At 41.6% G+C, this 18,469-nt stretch overlaps 1 protein-coding gene across 3 annotated transcripts in view; it reads left to right on the top strand.

The window, feature by feature from the left end:
- The window catches only part of SETBP1 (SET binding protein 1), a 357,622-nt gene that overhangs the window by 236,576 nt on the left and 102,577 nt on the right, over positions 1-18,469 (top strand). The gene's annotated exons all lie outside the window — the stretch shown is intronic.

Genomic DNA, 18,469 nt, shown 5'->3' with positions numbered 1-18,469 from the left:
CAGAGTTGACAAGGAGCTGACAAAAAGGCCAGGGACAAAGTTCGAAGGACGTAATGCAGCAACAAGGTTGGGTCTGTAGAAGCTCCAGGTCGGCCTCACCTTGGAGGCAGGCTCAGGAATCCAGAGCTAGGGGGACAGTCCAGCAGGTGCAAAAAGGCTCAGCAAAGTACATGGGCTTGTTGGAGATGCAGAGCATAACATTACACCAGGGGGTTTCTTGATAGTGCCTTGCACCTCATCTGCTTATAGGGGAGGTTTTCATGAGGGCAATAGAGCAGCTAGAGATCAGGGCCAGGAGAACAATCCTGGCTCGGATTATCTGTATGAGTTTAAACAATCCATTGTCTTCTAAGACTTACTGTCTTCATCTGCAAAAGGAGAAGAGGGTCTCCAACATTCCTCCAACTCTGAGATTCTGTATCTCATCTGTAGTGAGACCAAAGATATGTTTGCTTAATGAATAATTCTAGGATGAACCGAGTCAGATACATTAGACTATTACCTAAGGGGGGGCAAATGTAGATTTTCAACCCACACCCAGAATTGCTTGTTACCATTCAATGATGCCAACTGCCCACAGACAGGCACCAGCACCATAGATGATATGTGGTCCATCTTGTCCCCATGACTTTATAGGCTGGCAAAACCTCTACCCCAGAGGACCCCAGTGAGGACTCCGTACAATGTCCATCTTTCTCTGCTTTGGTGCAGGAGGAGCTGAAAACCCCGATTACGCTAAATCATAACAAAGTCAAGTGACTCAAAAAAAAAAAAAAAAAAAAAAAAAAAAAAAAAAAAACAAAGTCAAGTGGGTAAATGTGTGTCCAATTTACGACACCTAGACAATTGGCTAACACTGTAAGATATTTGTACTCCAGGAAGGTACCAGGTGTACCTGGATAGGCCAAGGTAAGCCATTTGGCCCAGAGTAACTCTACAGAATCATGACCAGTTAGTTCTCTTGGACTGGTCTCTCCTTCAAACTAGTTAGTGTCACTGTGGTTATCAGAGACCCCCTCCCAGACCTGCATCACATCCCAGGAATTTTAGCTAAAACTCTTGTCAAAAAGACTATGACTTTACCTGTCACAACAGGTAAAGGGGTATGGTGACCTGTGACCCCACTTACAAGGTAACTGTGTTTTTGATTGGTGGTGATAGCAATAATCATAAACTCAACAACATCATAATGTCAGTAATAATTGGCATTTGTTGAACACTATGTGTTCTGTGATAACACGTTTCCCAACATCTTGTTTAATTCTTCAAACAATGCTACTAGGTGGGCTGTGTTACTTCTTCCACATTTCCCCATTTTAGAAGTAGAGAAGAAATAAGCCTCAAGTCACACAGGTGGTAGGAGTCAAAGCTGGATTTGAACTTCGATCTTTCTGATTCCTGAGCCTTAGTGTACACTCAGGATCCTCCGCCACATAGTGAGCAGGAGATAGCCCTGCCTATGCATTAGGCACTGTTCGATGTGCTCTACATAGATTGATATAATTGCTTTGCCTATTGACCTTATGAAGTAGATATATCATTATTTCCATTTTACAGGTGAGAAACAAGGGTGCAGAGATTAAGTCACTTGCCCAAGGTTACACAATTAGTAAGACTTGGACTCAGCTGAGATTTGAACTCAGTCATCTCAGCTCATGAATCCATGCTCCTAAGTGCTCCACCATTGTGCTCCCCTACCTCTCAGAAAATAGACAAAAGACAATCCACAAGTGACAGATGCCACATTACCTTCAGCAGAAAGCCTCCTAGAGAAAGTTCAAGAGCACAGATTGAATAGGAGATTCTGAGGGCCATCAACCTGGGCTGATATGGGGACCCATGCAGCTGTTACACCAGGACCATTGTTGTGCCCATTGTTACCAGCCCGGGTCATAACCTTGTTCCCATAGCACAACAGGGGCAGGAATGCATCCAAGGCAGCCCCTGCCCACGAGGCCAGCTCCCTCATTCCTGCCCTGCCTCACTGGCCCCTGAGAGGTAGTGTCATCTTCCCAGACGCTTGCTAAATGAATGATGTGCCGAATGCCCGCAGTTTGCAGTGTTTATAGGAATCTTTAAAAGCTGGATTTTCAGGCAAATTCAGCATCTTCATGACATTTTAGACTCAATTTATAATCAACGGTTATTTTAGCTCTAATGGCAAAAAGCACCAGTTTTGCAGTAAAAAGCATTTATGAAAAGGGAAAAAGGAAACATGAGGTAAAGAGGAAAAAAATACTTTTTTTCCTCCACCCTCTCCCATCTTGTTTTCCCTCCCTCTGACAAGCAAAAGATAGCATCTTTGGGCTTCCTCTTTGAGCCCTGTCCTGCCCTTGCTGGCACTGACGACCTCACATTGGGCTTGCCTCTGCTCCCCACCCTGGAACAGCGCTGAACCATTCCAAACCCCCCTTCCTTCTAGAAACCTTTAGGTCACTGTGTTTACCAAACTGGGCTGCAGTAAGGATCTCTGGGCCCCAGCCCAGAACCATGACTCTGAACTTGCAAGAGAGAGGCTTGGTGAGCTGTTACTTTAACACAGGCCACTGGTGATTCTCACCCACTGGTGAGTTTGAGAAATACATTTTTCGGGGAGTTAGGGGGGCAGATTAACTACCTATTTCCCTTATGCATTTAACTTTCTTGCACTTTTCTTCCTTTGCCATTCTGGCTCTGCCTCTGGATGCACTTAAGATGCCGTATACTCTCTTATACATATGGCATTCAAACTTTAATATGTCACCCTGCTAATTCTGCTGCTTAATCGCATGCTACTGATTCTCAAGGAAGAGGCAAGAACACGATCCTTTGAAGGAGTGGAATGAAGAACAAAGCCACAGAGGGGAGGAGAGCTAACAAATTTTTTAAAACCTTACTGTTGCTTCATAAATTCTTCTTTTGGATCAATCTGTGATTGTTGCTCCGTGCCTTCACTGCAGAACGTGTCTCAGGCCATGTCTGAGCCTGGACTTTGGCTCTGTTCTCCCCAGGAGCCCAGCCTAGGGCTCCCAAGACCTGGTTGGAGGCCTAGAGAAGTGTGGACAAGGAGAGCAGAGCCTGCTGCTGGACCAAGGTGGACCGTGGAGATGGCAGCAGGATTCTGATTCTACAAGTCCCTGGCACCTGAATGGCTCAGTCAGGAGGCCTCTGGGTCCCCTCTGGAAGGATGCGACCACGTTGCTGCTCGCCCATGAGTCCCACCAGGCCTGCTCCACAACTGCCTTTGAAGTGGCCGCCCTGCAGTTCCCCACTGCTTTCTCCCTTTCTCTAAAGTTTCTAAGTCCACTTTGAGCTCTCCTACCGAAAGACTGGTTCTTGATTTGTAGGTCACGGGATTGAAAGCCCAGTTTTTGTCATTTTCCTCCCCCACAGTAGCACACTTCCAGGCCCAAGAAGGTAGCCTTCCCCTTAAAGTCAGGGAGTCGTGGGAGGGGCAGGGGCCAGAACTCCCTTCCAGGGGTGCATTTGCTTTCTGTTGCAGGTTCATGGCCTTCAGATTTAGGCCAAAACATGAAGCGATGCCTGTCTTGTTGGCTTGCCAGAATATCCAAGCGGACAGACTTCTGCTCAGGATAGGAAAGTGCAGTCTAGTAGAATCATGTATTTTGTGCAGAAGTGAGCTCCCTGTAACTGCATATTGTCAAGTAGCTGCCAGGGAGGCCACGTAGAAAGATCTTGAATTCTGAACATTGGTTTAGGTTGGGGCGGGTAGGGGATGGCAAGAGACTTGGCTAAGAGAGCCTCTAGAATGGGTGAAAGTACCACTAGAAAGTACCACTAGAGATTAAAGGAGTCTCTCCCTGGTTAAAGTCTCTGCCACAACCCCCATTTCCACCAGATGTTGCTTTTCAGAAAAGTATTTTACTGAATAATACGTTAAGTATGATAGCTATATATATAAAATATCTCCTGTGGGCCGGGCACCAGACTAAATATTTGACACCAACTTTTAATCCTTTCAACTTCCTTTTGAGATAGGCTCTGCTAACAAACAATCCCAAAATTTGTATGAGACCACAAAGGACCCTGTATAAGCAAAGCAATCTTGAGAAAGAACAAAGCTGATGAAGGCATCACAATCCGTGATTTCAGACTATACTACAAAATCGTAGTGATCAGAAAGTATGACATTGACATAAAAACAGACACACAGAGCAATGGAACAGAATAGAGCCCAGAGACAACCACACATGTATATGGTCAATGAATTGACAACAAAGGAACCAAGAATATACAATGGGAAAAGGACAGTCTGTCTCATCATGAAATGGTGCTGAGAAACCTGAATAGCTACATGCTAAAGAATGAGATTAGAGGCCCCTGGGTGGCTCAGTGGTTGAGCGTCTGCCTTCAGTCCAGGGTATGATCCAGCCAAGTCTGCTGCCACCCCCTACCCCCCAACCTATACCCAGGATCGAGTTCCACATTGGGTTCCCCACACGGAGCCTGCTTCTCCCTCTGTCCATATCTCTGCCTCTCTCTCTCTGTGTCTCTCATGAATAAATAGGTAAAATCTTAAAAAAAAAAAAAAAGAATGAGATTGGACCATCATCTTATACCACACACACAAATTAACCCCAAATAGATCACAGACTTGAGTGTAACACCTGAAAGTGTAAAACCCCTAGAAGGAAATGGGCAGGAAGCTCCTTGACATTGATCAGTGGCAATATGTTGAATCTGACACCAAAAACAGCAAGAGCAAATGTAAACAAATGGGCCTGCATCAAATTCAAAAGCTCCTGCACAGCAAAGGAAACCATCAACAAAATGAAAAGACAACCTGCCGAATGGGAGAAGATATGAAAATATTTGCAAATCATATATCTGATAAGGCCTTAATATCCAAAATATATAAAGAACAAAAGATACATACATGTATATATAATTCAATAGCAAAAATCCAAATAATCCAATTTTAAAATGAGTGATATATTTGAGTAGACATTTCTCCAAAGAAGACATACAGATGGCCAGTGAGTACATGAAAGATGCTCAACATCATTAATCATCAGAGGAGGGCAAATCAAAACTACAATGATAGATGACCTCACACCTGTGATGTGGAGAAAAGGGAACTTTTGTGCACCATTAGTGGGAATGTAAGTTGGTACAGCCATCATGGAAAACAATATAGAGTTTAATTCAGAAAATTAAAAAATAGAACTACCATATGATCCAGTAGTTTTGTGGATATCTATCCGAAGAAATCAAAAACTTTGCTCCAGAAAGATATATACAGCCCCCTGTTCATTGCAGCACTATTTCCATGGAAACAATCTAAGTGTCCACTGATGGTTAAAGGAAACAATCTCACAGATACAGAGAACACATTGGCTGGAAGATTGCAAGAAGTAGTGGGGGTAGAAATGGGTACACTGCTGTCATTTGATTTGGGTTAAATAAATTGAATATTTTTTAAGAGAGAAAAAGGCACTGCTGTTAGTTGCTAGATGAGGAAGAGACACAAGAGGCCATGTGACTTGTCCTGTCAATTGTGGGGCTGGGAAAGAGACCCCAGCAAAGAGCCCCAGGTCCCTTCAACCTACTGTCACCTCTCAGCTGTCCCTTGGATCTCAGGAATAGGGATTCTAGTCAAGGACTTGGGAATAGAAGGTCTAAACCACCTCAAATAGTTGACCTTGGCCACCACCTTGGAAGTTGCTAGAAATGCAGGATTTCTGATCCACCTCAGACCTCCTGAATCAGAATCTGCATTTTTCACAAGGTATCTAGGTGACTGTTGCTCAATTTAAACTTGAGAAGTTCTGAACTCCATGTCACTCACTAGTTTGGTCTAGTTTTTCTCATCTGTACTCCAACTGCCCTACCCCTTGATCTCCTTCCCATAGTTGAGATGGGGAGGCAGAGGGAACAATGATCAGACTCTAAAATCTGAAATAATGCCCGTACTTTCATTGCTTTGACAAATTCCTCTCACCTCCAGGTATTTTGGTCAGTCCTCATTCAATCCTGATTTGTACTGACTGGGAAAGGATCCAGACTAGTTGGAAAGGGAGGGAGGCAGCAGAGTAGTCAGGTCCACTTGGGACCAAGTCCTGTCCTGGGTGCCCTAGGTCCTGCCTGCCACCACTGCCCACTCTCCTGCCCTTGTAGGCTTCCCTCTTCCACAGAGTATAACAAAAGGTGGCTCCCCCACCAGGAGAGTCCCGATTAGTCCCCGAACGTGACAGTCCCTCCAGCCACAGCCGATGTTATTAATTTTTAAAACAAACTTCCTGATTGAGGTTCTGGCTGCCTCTAAATTGTCTCTACAAGGAGACTGTGTACTAATTAACCCATAGAAACAATCAATGATGTACCTTTTTCAAGTTTCAGGGTGATTAGAATATGAAAATGAAGAGCACAATGGTGCAGATGTTTTAAAATCACAGCAGACAGCAATTAGTGACACGGAAACCAGCTGCTTATCTCTCCAGATAAAGCCTCTTAATAGGGAATTACACTGGAGGAGTCATTACCCAGATGGATCTCGTATGATTTACAGAGGAGGCGGGGCAGCGCTAACTTTGATTTGTGAGCAGGTTCTTGTCAGGCTTCCTTCCTTACCTCAGACAAGGTGGATTTGTGGCTGGGGCAGAGGCAGGCATCACCTTTCTACTTTTTGCCCCCTCCCCACCCCCACCCCGGGCAGAGATGTTGCCAAAGATGAGGAAAGGAGAGAATGGGGCCTGCAGAAGCCGCAAGCACCTGCCTCCTTGATTCAGGCTCCATTGTTTTGGGATCAACTCCCTCAGCTGTCCCTGTGCAAAGGGGAGAGGGAGGACTCTAGGAAGGGGAAACAATGAGTAGCTGGCTGCCTCAAGAGGAAAATCCCTACCTAAGTTCTACAGAGTGGCTTCAGGCCGAGTGTGTGCATACACATGGGAGTTGGATACAAGGAATTTTTAATAATCAGTGATGTACCATCTCTCTCTCTCTCTCTCTCTCTCTCTCTTTTACTTAATTGAGGTATAATTTACATATACTGAAATGTACAGATCTTAAGTATACACTCAAGGAGTTTTGACAAATGTATACAGCTGTGTAATTTGCACTCCTATCATGATTTAAAATGTGTCCATTGTCCCTAGAAGCCTCCCTCCTGCCCCTTTACAACCCAACCACACCCCACTCCACCTTGTAGACAACCACTGTTCTGATTTCTATCATAATAGACTAGTTTTGCCTGTTCTAGAACTTTATATAAATGGAATACTACAATATGTACTCTTGAGGGCTCTGACTTCTTTAGCTCAGCGTGTGGGTATGATTTATGCATGTTGTGGATTATATCTACACTTTTCTTTTTATTGATGAATTCTGTAATCTCCTGTTGATCAACACCTGGGCTGTTTGCAGGTGCTTTCTACTCAAAATTAAGTTGCTGTGAAGTTTCTATGAAAGTCTAATTGTGAATAAATATTTTCATCTCTCTTGGATAAATTCATAGGACTAGAATTACTGAGTCATAGGATATATTTAGCCTTAAGAGATGTGGCCAAATCAAGTTCCAAAGTGCTTGTACCATTTTGCACCCCCTCCAGCAATGGGTGAGAGTTTTAGTTGCTCCATATCTTTGTTAACACTTGTCAATCTTTTCAATATTAGCCATCCTACTGAGTACATGGTAGTATCTTGTTGTGGTTTTAATTGGCATATCCCTGATGACAAATGATTTTTGAGGACTTTGGCATGTGCTCACTTGCCATACCTACTTCTTTTGTGGCTCAGAATATTTTGGCAAAGGTATTTTGCTTTTGGGTGAGGTTCAGTTGGTTGCATGTTGATCAAATCTTCTGTGTATTTTTTTCTGATTTCTTTGGTCGGTTTGTTCTAACAGTTGTTGAAAGAGGAGTGTTAAAATCCTTTTAATTGTGGAATTATCTCTTTCTTTAATTCTCTTACTTTTTCCCTCAAGTATTTAAAGTTTTGAGTTGCACACATATTTAGTAGTATTGTCTCTTCTTGATGAATTAACTTTGTTTATTAGTTTGAAGTGCTCCTAATTATCTCCAGTAATACCTTTTGTTCTATTTTGCATTGTATGCAGTGTCTCCAGCATTCTTAAAATAATGTTTATATGCTTTATCTTATTCTCTCCTTTTACTTTTAAGCTGTCTACGTTCTTATATTTGAGAGTATCTCGTGTAAATAATCTATAGTTCAGTCTTACATTTTCCTTCAGCCTGACAATTATCCACTGTGGTGGTGTTGTTTTGGAGTGTTTAATATATCTTGAGTAAATGTAATTACCAGTAGTGTTGAGATTGTCTACCATATTACTATGTTTTCTCTTTGTCCCATTTCTCTTCATTCTTTTTCCTCCTTTTCTGCCCTCTTTTGGGCTAATCAAGCTCTCTTTAATATTCCATAAATTTCCTTCTATTGGAATTTTCTTTTTTTATTTTATTTATTTTTTATTGGAGTTCAGTTTACCAACATATAGCATAACACCCAGTGCTCATCCCACCAAGGGCCCCCCTCAGTGCCTGTCACCCAGTCACCCCCACCCCCCAACCACCTCCCTTTCCACCACCCCTTGTTCATTTCCCAGAGTTAGGAGTCTCTCATGTTCTATCTCCCTTTCTGATATTTCCCACTCATTTTCTCTCCTTCCCCTTTTATTTCCTTTCACTATTTTTTATATTCCCCAAATGAATTAGACCATATGTTTGTCCTTCTCCGATGGACTTATTTCATTCAGCATAATACCCTCCAGTTCCATCCACATCGAAGTAAATGGTGGGTATTTGTCGTTTCTAATGGTTGAGTAATATCCTATCTATTGGAACTTTCGATATATGACTTTTATTTTTAGTGGTTGCTCTAGAGATGACAATGTGCACCAAGTATCATAGACTACTTTGAACTATTATTACATCCCTTCAAATATAGGAATTTTAACAAGCATGTACAATTGACCCTAGAACAACAGAAGGGTTAGAAGCATTGACCCCTCTGTAGTCAAAAATCTGAATATAGCTCTTGATTCCCCTCCCAAAACTTAGTTACTGATAGCTTACTATTAATCAGAAGCCAGCCTAATAACATAAACAGTTGATAAACACATATTATGTGAGTTATAGGTATTATATACTGTATAATCACAATAAAGTAGGCTAGAGAAAATAAAGTGTTTAAGAAAAGCATAAGGCAGAGAAAATACATTTACAGTGGTAAATTGTATTTATTGAAAATTTGCATATAAGTGGACCCACGCAGTTCTCACCCACGTTTTTCCATGGTCAAGCATACTTCCATATACCACCTTGCTTTTTGTTTTATTGTTGTGCATTTTATTCCTACAAATGTCATAAGCTCCATGATATAATATTATTTCTGTTTTAAGCAATCATCTTTTAAGTTGTATATGTGCCCACATATTTTCCATTTTCATGTTCTTCATGTGTTCATGTAGATCTGAGTTTCCATCTGGTGCTATTTCCCTTTACCCTGAGCAACTTCCTTTTACATTTCTTTCAATTTCTGTCTGTCAGCAGTTGATTCCCTCAGCTTTTATTTATCTGAAAATATCTTTATTTTGCCTTCATTTTTGAAGAACATTTTCACTGGATATAGAAATGTAAGTTGACTGTTTTGTCTTTATTTTAGCACTTTGGAGATGTGGATATTTCATTGTCTTCTGGCTTGATTTTTACTGACGAGAAAGACATTATTTTTGTAATAGTTTCCTTATGATTTTATGTTTTAATTCTCTGGCTGCTTCTAAAATATTTATGTTTGGTTTCCATCCATTTGTTTACAATGTGCCTAGATGTGGTTTTTATGTATGTTTGTTCTGTTTATTGAGCTTCTTAGCTATTGGATCTACACGTACTATTCTCCTTCTCTACTTTTGGGATGCTAATTATATATGTTAGACTTCTTGGTGCTCTTCCACGGGACACTAAAGCCTTGTTTTTTGTTTGTTTGTTTGTTTGTTTGTTTGTTTGTTTTTTACATCTTTCTCCCTTCTTTCAGTTTGGATCATTTCTACTGTCTCCCCATCATGTTTACTGAACTCTTCTATTGCATTGTCCCATAGGCTGTTAAGTTCATCCAGTGAATTTTTCATTTCAGATATTGTATTTTCCTAATACAGAATTTTCATTTGGTTATTTTGATATAGTTGCTATCTCTATGCTGAAATCCCTCATGTTCATCAGTTATGTTCATCTTTTCCTTTCAATACTTGAATATTTTCACAATGACTGTTTTGGGAGCCTTGGATCTATCTCTGCTCTCCTGGTTGTGATTTACATTTGCCTATTTCTTTTCTTGTCTAATATATTTTGAATTGTGTCCTGGATATTTTAGATACTATATTGTAAAGATACTGGATTTTGTTGTTTTCCTTTAAAGAGTTTGATTTTTGTTCTGATAGGTAGTTAATTTACTGGCAAGTTCGCTTTATTCTATTGAGGATTCTTTTCAGATTTTGTTAGGGAGGAGCTAACACAGTTCCTATTCTGGACCTAGAGTGATCCTTCTCTTAAGGAGTACCATTTCTGGAATATCAACTGAGTTTCTGGAATATTCATTAAAGTTGCCCCACCCTGGCTAAGCAGAAATCCAACACCACCTGATACTAGGTCCTGATGTCAGGACTCTGTGTTCCACTGTGGCCCTCTAGTAGCTGAACTCTGTTGGGCTTCATGGAGTCTTGCCCTCAAGTGCAATTAAAAATTGGCCAAAGACATAAGAAGGACTTTATAAAGGTTTTTAGGATTTCTTTTCTATATGGCTCTCTCTTCTCAGGTACCTGTCTCTCAAATCCTAGTTCCTTCAGCCTAAAACTCTGATCTCTGTTCCTTTCACCTAATGAGATAACAGATCTTTGGCTTCTACTTTTCTGTGCCCAGTCTCAGAAAGTGCTCCCAGGTGAAAAAAAAACTAGGGATATAGGGGCCTCATGGGTTTCTTTCTCTCCAGAATCACAGCACATGTTATCTATTGTCTAATGCCTGAAAACAGTTGCTTCATGTATTTTGTTCAGTTTTATATTTGCTTCTATGGAAAGGGTAAGCCTAATACCTATTATAACATTGTGGCTGGAATGAAGTCAATGATCATTTTAAATTATGCAGAATCACCATGTACTCAAGGAAGCATATGTTAGGGGCTTCTGTCTTTGCACCAGCTGTTATCACCCCCAGGAAAAGGAGTGCATTAGTATCACTTAAAACAGCCCCCAAATAGTAAATCAGGAATGGTTCCTATGGGAACTAAATCAAGGTGACTTCCCAGGGCAATTCATGTGACAGGAAATGAGGACACATTCACTTTATATATGTAATTGGAAACTTTGTGTCTGTTTAGGAGCTGGGTAGTGCTTCTGTTTAGGCTGCTATAACAAAGTACCATGAATGGGTGGTTTACAAACAACAGAAATTTAGCATAGTTCTGGTGGCTAGGAAGTCCAAGATCAAGGTACTGGCAGATGCATCATCTGGTGAGAGCTTGCTTCCTGGTTCATAGATGGCCTAGATGGCCTTCTCTCTATGTCCTCACATAGTGAAGGACAAAAGAGCTCATTGGGGTGTCTTTTAATATAAAAGCATTAATCTCATTCATGAAAGCTCTACCCTAATCACATTGTGTTCCCAGATGGTATTAGGCCCCATTGCCTAATACCATCACTTTGGGGTTTCGGGTTTCAACATATGAATTTTGGAGGGATGTAAACATTCAGTCCATAATGCCCATGGAATCAAAGGATTATAAGGCCATGGTTCAAATACTGTAGTTAGCGCCATTCTTCTATACCTACCATTAGCAAGTACAGGAATGAACTGTGCTGAGGAGAAATTTTCTGGGGTCAAGTTCAATGGAAACTGGTATATGCATTCTTCCTGTTCATGAGCCTAAAGGCTCATTTTCAAAGTCTTTACATGATAGAACCATCTTTCCCTACCTCACTTTCTTAAATGAAATCCTTTGTAAGATCACTCTGTTTATCTGAAGGTCAAAAGAATGATGTGAAGTATCTCTCTTGCCCTATCCACTGGCTGTAGTTCAGAAAAGTCTTTACAAAATCATAGGACTCTGTGGAACACATCTGAAAACCACTGAAGTGGAACATCTGATAATATCAGAACCTCTTTAGTCCCTAACCCAGACCCCCAGTCTTTGATATAATCCAGGGGTTCTCAACTTTGTGTTGCTCATTGGGATAATCAAGAGCTTTGAAAAAAGTACTACTGTTCACATCCCACTTCTAGAATGCTGATTTAATTGATCTGGGTCAGATTCTAGGCATGGTGTTCTTTCTGAAGCTTTCTGGATGAGTCTAATGTACAGCCAATGTTGGGGACCTTTCATCAGACAGTTTCTGGTTACATTCCTTGTCTCCCATGCTCAGTTCTTACACAGGCTTGAGCACTTGCTTTGAGCCTCAGAGATAAATGCCAGGATACCCCAGAGCCTGCATGAGTTGCGGAAATAGAAATCCCATAGTGGGAGATCATGAACACTTGCATTCCAAATTCTTTCTTGGGGGACAGTACTTTCATCCACTCATACCATTGACTTTTCTGCCCACCTCACCTTGTAGTGTACTTGGAACACCTAAAGAGGATACCATGTTAGAGTTTCTTACTATGTAAATTACAGAGTTCAGAGAGCAAAACAAGAATGCTCAGTGGTGCCAAATTACATATCCTAACAGGCCTATGGTGATTTGTTCTGCATATTTACCACCAAAAAAGTGCTGCAGATGTCATAGCAACCTCAGAAGAGCCCCACCCCAGAGGAATTATGGTATTAAAACATTAGATTAGTGTTTTTAAAACTTCATTGTGCATCAGAATTATCTGGAGAGCACGCTTAAAATGCACATTTCTTGTTCCCACTTTAGGAGATTGCAATTAGTAGATCTGTTGTGGGACCCAGGAATCTGTATTAATAAACTTAGATGGTTCTGATACAGTGATCCAGGATAACATCTTGAGAAGCACCAGTTGCCAAATTAAGAGCTAAAGCTCCCCTCATTCCTTCATACCCAGGCATATTTTCCTACTCTTGTAAAGCAAAATATCTCACAAACAGTAAATTTAAATTATCAGTGTCAGCAGAAAGTAGCACAAACACAGCTAACCCAAAAGAGTAGTTTATCTCCCACAAAGTCATGCTTGATTTTTGATGAGTTATATGATTTTTCTCAGACCCAAATAGCCCTCTTCTCTCATTGCGACAACCCTTACTTTAGATAAGCCATAGATAAGGCTGGGTGACTCATTTTCTTCCCATTTTTATGGATTTTTCAAGTTTTTATGCAGCGATCTAATGCTTGTTTTCAAAAGTAGACAAAAATCAAGTGCTTTTTAAAAAAATCTAACTTGTAGAAAATTTAAATGTATAAGATTTATGGTACATTGGTTGTGGGGGAGAAGATAGTTATCTACTTTACAAAATAATTCTTAACATTCCAGAAGAACTTGCTTCCATAAACATATCCTTTAGGAAAGAAATCTGTCTAGTTTTCAAAATGGTGGTTCACCGATGAACATTTATCATCTAGGCTCAATGGGCATGGAAAGCACTGTTCTTATAAAAGTAAGCCACACCTTCAAAATGACTGTGTGGAGGCACCTTGGTGGCTCAGTTGGTTAAGTGTCTGCCCTCAGCTCAGGTCATAGTTTCAGGGTCCTAGGATTGAGCCCCACATCAGGCTCCCAGCTCAACGGAGAGCCTGCTTTTCCCCCTCCCTCTGCTTACCCCCGCTCCACTCATCCACTCATGTGCTTTCTCCCTCTCTTTCTCTCTCTCAAATATAAATGAATCTTTAAGAAGCAAAAAAAAAAAAAAAAAAAAAGACTGTATGTTCACAAACAATTAATTGGAGTAGGGGAATAGCCAAGATATAATGCTGAGCTTAGTTGGCACTAAAAGTTTTCTACAAAAATAATCAGCCCAATGTAGAATATCATCAGGTCTTCTATTTGATGGTAACCATATTAGATAATACCTTTGCTATGGACAGAGGGTAGTATGGAGGCCTTAAAAGATTAAGGTCTTCCTTGCAAAAAGACACAGAATCTAAGAGGAAAATGGAAACGTGTGCTAAGCGGGTCAATAAAGCCCCCAGCCAATAACCCCCATGGGGAATCCCATCCCAGAGCACTGGAAAGGAGGGAGGGGGAGACTAAACGCCCCCCTTCTCCTTCCTGGCCCCAGCCAGCATTGAGCTAGGGGCCTGTTTTGCCATGTCCATCTCTGTCTCCGTGGAGTAAGTACTCAATTCTCAGTGAAGGACATATTGGAACTGACAGCTTCACCATTGTGTGTATAATATGTCATGGCTGACAGATGAAGAAATGGGATTCCGTGAAATGCAACGGGATATAGCCATCAGCCAAGGCTGGAGAAAATGCCGTGTTCTCCTGGACCCCTTAGAGAGTACTTCTTCTCAGACTCCCTTGCCCCTTCTCTGCATCCCATCTCAGTGCTGGGTTTAAAGCACCATTTCCCCCTATTAGTCCTGATCCTTTGTTGTGCTTCCCTTTTGTCCACCCTGCCCTTTGATGGCGGAGCCCTCTCAGCAGGGCAAATTGCAGCTGAAATGGTAGAAACAATGCGCTCAGGCAGTGTCCAGATGGAACCAGGCACACTTAACTGCATTACTTGCGGCTGGTCTGCCCTGGGTGTAAGTGAGCAGGCCCCACCTTTCAGCTGTGGAGTGAAACCCACCCCTCTGACAGTCACATGGCCTTCCCTAAAGGCAGAGTTAATTGGAAAGTGAAATAATTCACAGGAGACGAAGGAGAACTAACAGTAAAACTTGCATTGAAGAGGAGTTACCTTGCAAATGCCTTTCGTCCTTAAGTATTGGGGGAGGATTTGTTGTTGTTGTTCAACACCTAATGCATTTGAGTGCTCCACTATCAAATGAAAGGTTGGCAGTTTATTGTCTTCTGTGTGCAGCGACATGTTTTGTTGTGGTAATAAGGCATCTCAAACATGATTTTGTTTATTCACTCAACAAACATTGGGAACTTTCTGGGTGGTTTGCTTTGGAGTGGGCACACGGGATAAGGTAAATGAGTCTCTGACCTCAACATACTTACAGTCTAGGAGAGGGAGAAAAGTATACAAATAAATGGCACATGGCATTAGAAGGAGTGTGATGGATGTCTTTATGAGAGACAGTGGTGCATGCAGAAGGAATGACATAAGAAATTAGGCCAGAAGGGTAACTCTCTTTACAGACAATATATTGTAATATACAGGGGATTAATCTCACTATTGACAAAATGAAATACCTATAGCGAACTGTGTGTTCCTTCATTCGTTCAATAAACGCTTGTTGAATGCCTTGTATTTGCCAGGTGCTGTGCTTGGTACTTCTGTGATGGTGTATACAGGCTAGAAAGGGAAACCAGCATTAATTTGATTAATGCATGAATCAAATATAAAATTAAAACTAAGCTAAAAATACAACAAAGATGACCTATGTGATTTCATGAAAACTTTTAATAGGAGTATTTCTGTAAGGTAGGGGGCCTCCCTATGATCAAGCTGAGTTGACCATGAAGAGAGGTAATAAAGGATTCTTCTAGGTACCAAAAAGAAGAAGAGGGGGCAATAGAAAACAACAACAACAACAAAACTGTGAGAACCAGGAACCAAGAATTCAGGTTCATTATAAAGCCCCAGTGACCAGATCTAGAAAAGTGGGGTTGAGGGAGCAGGGGAAACAGGGTGACTTAAAAGTCCTGCTTTGCCAGGATCCAGAACAGTAACTCAGATTTTTTGTCCCACTGTGACATTGAATAAGTGCCACCATGAACCCTCACAAATGTTCTAATATGAGTGTTCAATTATTCTGTTTCCCTAAAGAGTAGGAAAGTTTGTTACTAGGCCTTTTTGTGGACTTGTCATCCTATGAGTATATACACAGTGCCAACTAAAATCTAAAGCACAAATGACAAATTGGCAAAGCCCTGATTCATAAAAGATAAATGCCATTCAATATTTTATGCTGTGAATAAGATTTCTGTTTTGTGTTCTTTTGGGGTTTTTTTTGAAAATGGGACAGCAGCCTACATCCACAGCAGTAATGCCTAGCCGGCAAAGTCAAGTGGCAAGATTAGTTCTGTAGATGTTGGTAATGGTGGTGTCCACTAAACATTGCAAGATGAGGGCAGCCCAGGTGGCTCAGTGGTTTAGCGCCGCCTTCAGCCCAGGGTGTGATCCTAGAGACCCAGGATCGAGTCCCACGTCAGGCTCCCTGCATGGAGCCTGCTTCTCCCTCTGCCTGTGTCTCTGCCTCTCTCTCTCCCTCTCTGTGTCTCTCATGAATAAAAAAATAAATAAGTAAAAAATAAACATTGCAAGATGAAGAAAAAAGTAAATACATTTTTTGGTCTTAATTTTCTCCTGGGCACTTACAGGCTTAGCCTGGGAAGATTCTCTCATGATACTTAAAAAACAGGGTCCATGGAGCGCCTGCGTGGGTTAGTCAGTTAAGCATCTGCCTTCACCTCAGGTCATGATCCCAGGGTCCTGGGATGGAGCCCTATGTCAGGCTCCCTGCTCTGTGGCGAGCCTGTGTCCCCTCTCCTTCTGCCTGCTGTTCTGCCTGCTTGTGCTCTCCCACTGTCAAATAAATAAATAAAATCTAAAAACAAAAAACTAACTGAGTCCAATACTGGAAGTATAAACCAGATTTCACAAAATCAGGGAGGCAAAAAATAACCCCAGGGACTCGAGGAACTAGAGTGAAGGAAACCCTGCTTGCTTTACTGCATTGAATTTGACCCATAATGCTTTCTGACACCTCTGCTTCGATTCTTAATAGGGACTATGAAAAATGTTCTCTAATGAAGCATAAATGCTAGGGGCATCAATGGCAAATAGATCAGTGTAGATAGATGGTAGCTTCATGGATAGATACATAGATAAAGGCAGATACACGTTACAGGTTAAAACTTCCTAAATCTACTAAGCCAATCATCATTTACTTCTCAATAGAGATACTATCCAAAACTTTCTTCATTTTACTAGTATTTCCCTTCTTTAACAAATCTTAGGATAATGCATCCTGTACATTTACTATTTGGGTGTATAAAACAGGACTTACAATAAACTTTGATTAATGCATCTTTGTAATGGTAGCATGGCTTAAAATCTATCTGAGATGATGTTAGCACACCTACATTAAAAAGTTTTAATGTCTCAGGGCATCTGGGTGGCTCAGTCCATTAAGCATCCAACTCTTGGTTTCGGCTCAGGTCATGATCTCAGGGTGGTAGGATTGAACCCTGTGTCTGGTCTACACTCAGCATAGAGTCTGCTTGAGTTTCTCTCTCTCTCCCTCTACCCCTCTCCACTGGTGCATTTCCTCTCTCTCTCTCTCTCTCTCTCTCTCTCTCTCTCCCTTTCACTCTCTCTCTCTCTGTCTCTCAAATGAATGAATCATTAAAAAAAAGTTTTAATGTCTCAAAACAATGTGTTCACTATCCACTGCCTTTGTGATTTTGTAGACACTGGTTATGTCAGGCCTCTAGCACATATCCTGCCTTTCCCAACTGAAGAGTCAGTCCTAAGGAAAGTGCCAGAGTCTGGAGACTTTCCTTTAGAATTCATGTAGGGAAAGCACAGCTGACAAAGTTCAAAAGGTCGTGATCTTGAATGACCGTGCTTTTTGGGGACACATTCTTCCAGGAGACTCAAGGTTCCTTTTGAGACTGTCCATTAGTTTTGTCAAGAGAGCAGTCAGTGCCTAACCCAGGCTTTGGGGTGTCTCAGAGTGCTAACTCCCAAACCCTGAGCTGCTCCTAGAGTCAGAAGGATCGGAGGTCTTTTGCGTTTCTTTCCTGCTTCATTTCTTCTTCTCTGTGTCCATGAACAGCTGCCATGGCCCCACACATTCTTCAGACATCCCCCTCAGTTCCCCAGCTCGCGCTGTGTTTCCTTGCTGCGGTGGTTCTCAAGGAGCTACTTGTTTTAGCACAGAGATGCGTATCTTCCGGGTAAAGTGCAAACAGAAATGGACTTTAGTAGGAGGAAGCAAGGGAAAGACATGAGTTGGAGGGGAAGGGGGGACAGAAATCAGAGGCAGCTTGAGTTAGGCGAAGGGACCAGGGAGTCAGAAAGTCTCCTGGGCTCTGCCACCATGAGCAGGACTCGCTATTGTACAAGTTTCAGCTTTTCCATGCCTACAATTAAGCACTGAGCTAAGTGACCTGCAGGGCCTGATCTCTCTCTAAACAGTTCTTATTCCAACATTGCATTCAAGCAAAATAGGTAAAAGTTCCTGTTGCTTGAGTGGGGGGAGGTAGGAAGGAGCAATGAAGACAGCAACTAAAGCATCCTTAATAATATTCCAAATCAGTACAACATATTTTTGCTTGTGCAAATGAGAAAAGTTCTAAAAGCATTCTGGAATTAAAGGTGGCTGTTTCCAACTTTCAAATAATTAAGCCTTTTGACATTGAATTTTAAAGAGCTCTAACATGCTCATCTT

The sequence above is a fragment of the Canis lupus genome, chromosome 7 (assembly GCF_011100685.1).
Source record: "Canis lupus familiaris isolate Mischka breed German Shepherd chromosome 7, alternate assembly UU_Cfam_GSD_1.0, whole genome shotgun sequence".
In the NCBI taxonomy this organism is placed as follows: Eukaryota; Metazoa; Chordata; class Mammalia; order Carnivora; family Canidae; genus Canis; species Canis lupus.
This window is presented reverse-complemented; position numbering and strand designations above follow the sequence as displayed.